The following is a 4,179-nucleotide window of genomic DNA, read 5'->3' as shown; positions in this document are numbered from 1 at the left end:
AACTCTCTAGGACTTGGGACATGGTTTGTTTCATTGATCAAAGGAGGTCTTATAATGCCATTCATTGTTATTTGTATCTTACTGATTGTTCCATGTTTATTGAGTTGCCTACAGCGAACGTCAGAAAACATGGTAAACCAAGTGATGTTTTTAGAAAAACAAAAAGGGGAGATGTAGGCGAAGAGGCATTTGAACGTGGTCAGAGGATGCTGAGCGACCTTAATTCTTTGGGGAATTAACTTTGAGCCAGACTCTGCAATTTCAGCTCTGTGGGGAACTAACATCAAGCAAGAAAAGTGGAACAAAAGAAGCAGAATAAAAGGGGATGAAAATGAGAAGTAGAAGAAGGAACTGAGAAGTGAGGAGAAGGTCGAAAGGATAGTGTCAAAAAAGCAGACTAATCAATTATAATTTTAGATTATGCTCGTGGACAGCAGCAACTAACCAAGTGTATTGTAGCTTTAAGTGCGTGGATATGATCAAAAAGATACATAAACCATGTAATCTAAAGTAAAAAGGTCTTCGACCAGCAATCGGACTCCGTGCCTTAAATCCCCTCACTAAAGGAGAAAAGTGATTTTAGAAACTGGACTACTACACCCGAATATAATTGACTTCTGAAGATGCTGGTACATTTCTTTTGTATAGAGTATAAATAAGGCAAGTGCTTTTTACTTACTGAGCTGTGATGTAGAAAGTGTTGATCTAGAACAGCTGGAAAAAATTAGTTATTCACATATACTTTAGAAAAGGCTTAATACAGAAGGACAGGGAAAGAGTTGCATGTTTAATATTAGCATAGAGGAGTGACACTTACTGCAAATTTAATTACCTAATATGCATATTTGAGTGTTGTCTGAAAATAATCACTGACGACTTACTGTAGTGACTGAAAAATTACCAGCTCCAACTGCTGAGGATGCTAGAGGCTGACAGACGCAGTGGTTGCTGCTGTCAGAACAAAGGGAGAAGCTGGTGGGAATGCAAACTCATTTTTTAAGGTAGTACTTACTATCACTAAGGTGTCTAGAGCAAATGGTGGGCAAATAGTCATAGAATAGTTAGGGCAAGAAAGGACTTCAAGATCATCTAGTTACAGCCTCCCTGCTGATACGGAGAAAACTCCAGGAACAAACTCACCACCAAAGTTTTCAAGCTGACAAGCAGGTATTCTTTACTGCGGCGCCGGGAGACACGGGGGATAGCTACGGGTAGCGTGTATCACCCCAATTGTCACACAAGCCGTCCTTTTGTAGCCACTGGGCATACATACATATTCATGAGGCTACGGATGGATTACATCCTTTTCCAGAGAGTTCCCTGCATGCGTACAGAATTGTGGGGGTGGTCTCTGAGGGTAGTTTACTTCCTCCAACGATCTTCATCACTTCTGGCAGCCTTTGAAGCACGCACAGTAGATGCTCATACCAGTTTAATTGGTTCGTTAGCACCAGAGACATAACAATCCTCCTATCCTCCTACTTATCAGTTAGTTTAACTGTAGCCCATCCTGGACACCTGCGGTTCCCAGATACTCCTTAAACCTGTGTCCTGTTCTTCTAGACTGTTTTTTCCTTAAAACTATGTCAACTATAGCAATTTATCTTGTGAGAATTCTCAGTATGTTCTCTATGTTCTCTAGCTGCTCTATGGAATCTTTTTCTCCCTGTGTCACGCACCTCAGTAATTTTCCATTGCTACTGTTACAAAGACATCAAACTTAACATTACTTAAAGCTAATTATAAAGATTTCTATATTCCATTTTGTGATTTTGTCGTCCCCCCCCGCCCTTTGTCTCACTATGGAATGCCATTGTTCTGGGGGAGGGTCACAGCTCCTCCTTGTCCATGGTGCTGAAGAAGATGTGAGATCCTCAGTGTCCCTTATGGAACTGCATCTCCCTATGGAATCCCAGGATTCCTTACGGAATGGCAGCATTCTCTATGGATTGACAGTGTTCCCTATGGAATGCCATTGTCCGGGGGGGGGGGGGTGGGGTGTCACAGCTCTTCCTTGTCCACCGTACCGGAGAAGAAGCAGGCGAAGCGGCAGAGATGGCACGAGGCCGAGTGCAATTCCTGCTGCAGGCGCTGGTTGTTGTGGTGCAGCTTGGCCACTTCCACCTGGAGAACCACCTTGTCCTGCTTCTTCTGCAGGATACAGGCTCAGAGTCCCAAAACAGACCCAAAACAGCCCCAAAATCGCCCCAAAACCAGCCGATAACCACTTTATTTTGCTTCTCCTATGGGATACGGGGTTAAAGCCCCAAACCATAAAAAAAAAAAAACAGGAAAAAACCACCCCAAAACAGCCCCAAAACACCCCAAAACCATCCCAAAACCACCTTGTCCTGCTTCTCCTATGTGCTACAGGGTCAGAGCCCCAAAACAGCCCCAAAACAGGACAAAACTACACCAAAATACCCTCACACCACCACAAAAACCATCCAAAAACCACCTTGTTCTGCTTGTCCTATGAGATACAGGGTCAGAGCCACAAAACAGGACAAAAACAGCCCAAACCACCCAAAAACCACCTTGCCCTGCTTCACCTAAGAGATAAAGGGTCACAGCCCCAAAACAGGACAAAACCACCCCAAAACACACAAAACCACACACATAACATCCCAAACCACGGCAAAAGCACTCAAAAAACACCTTGTCCTGGTTCTCCTGTGGGATACAGGGTCAGAGCCCCAAAACAGACCCAAAAAAGCCCAGAACCAACCCCAAAAAAATCCGAAAACGACCCCAAAATCACCTTGACCTGCTTCTGCTGTGGGATACAGGGACAGAGCCCAAAACCAGCTCCAAAACAGGCCAAAATCACTCAAAACCCCACAAAACAGGCCCAAAAGAGACCCAAAAAATATCTTGTCCTGCTTCTCCTATGGGATACAGGATCAGAGCCTCCAAACAGCCCCAAAACATGCCAAAAACAGTCAAAAAACACCAAAACAGCCCCAAAACACCCCAAAACCACCCTGCCCTGCTTATCCTATAGGATACAGTGTCAGAGCCCCAAAAAGACCCAAAACAGGCCAAAACCAACCCAAAACACTCCAAAACTCAGCTCAAAACCACGTTGTCCTGCTTCTGCTATGGGACACATGGTCAGAACCCCAAAACAGCCCTAAAACAGGACAAAAACAACCTAAAACACCTCAAAAACCACCACCCCAAAACCACCTTGTCCTGCTTCTCCTATGTGATACAGGATCAGAGCCTCCAAACAGCCCCAAAATATGCCAAAAAAAGTCAAAAACCACCAAAACAGCCCCAAAACACCCCAAAACTACCTTGTCCTGCTTCTGCTATGGGATACAGGGTCAGAGCTCCCAAACAGACCCAAAACAGGACAAAAACAACCCAAAACACCCATAAACCCAGCCCAAAACCACCATGTCCTGCTTCTGCTATGGAATACAGCGTCAGAGCCCCAAAACAGACCCAAAACAGGACAAAAACAACCCAAAACACAAAAAAACAGCCCAAAATCACCTTGTCCTCTTCTCCTATGGGATACAGGGTCAGAGCCTCCAAACAGCCCCAAAACATGCCAAAAACAGTCAAAAAACACCAAAACACCCCCAAAACACCCCAAAACCACCTTGCCCTGCTTCTCCTATAGGATACAGTGTCAGAGCACCAAAAAGACCCAAACAGGCCAAAAACAACCCAAAACACTCCAAATCCCAGCCCAAAACCACCTTGTCCTGCTTCTGCTATGGGATACAGGGTCAGAGCTCCAAAACAGACCCAAAACAGGCCAAAAAAAAAACAAAACACCAAAAAACTCAGCCCAAAACCACCTTGACCGGCTTCTGCTACGGGATACAGGGACGCAACGCCAAAACAGACCCAAAAGAAACGCAAAATAGGACAAAACCACCCCAAAAGCACCTTGTCCTGCTTCTCCTATGAGGTACAGGGTCAGAGCCCCAAAACAGGACAAAAAAAGGCAAAAACCAGGCCAAAAAACCCAAAGCAAACCACAAAACAGGCCACCCCCCCCCCCCAGAATCACCTTGTCCTGCTTCTCCTGTGGGATACAGGGGCAGAGCCCCAAAAAAGACGTAAAAGATGACAAAAATAGGACAAAAACCCCCCAAAAGCATCTTGTCCTGCTTTTACACTGGGGTACACGGTCAGAGCCTCCAAATAAGAAAAAAACACGAC

This window comes from Pezoporus flaviventris, unplaced genomic scaffold (genome assembly GCF_033815535.1).
Source record: "Pezoporus flaviventris isolate CSIRO_AGI_PZ_B2104156 unplaced genomic scaffold, CSIRO_AGI_Pfla_v1 ptg000075l, whole genome shotgun sequence".
Lineage (NCBI taxonomy): Eukaryota > Metazoa > Chordata > Aves > Psittaciformes > Psittacidae > Pezoporus > Pezoporus flaviventris.
This window is presented reverse-complemented; position numbering follows the sequence as displayed.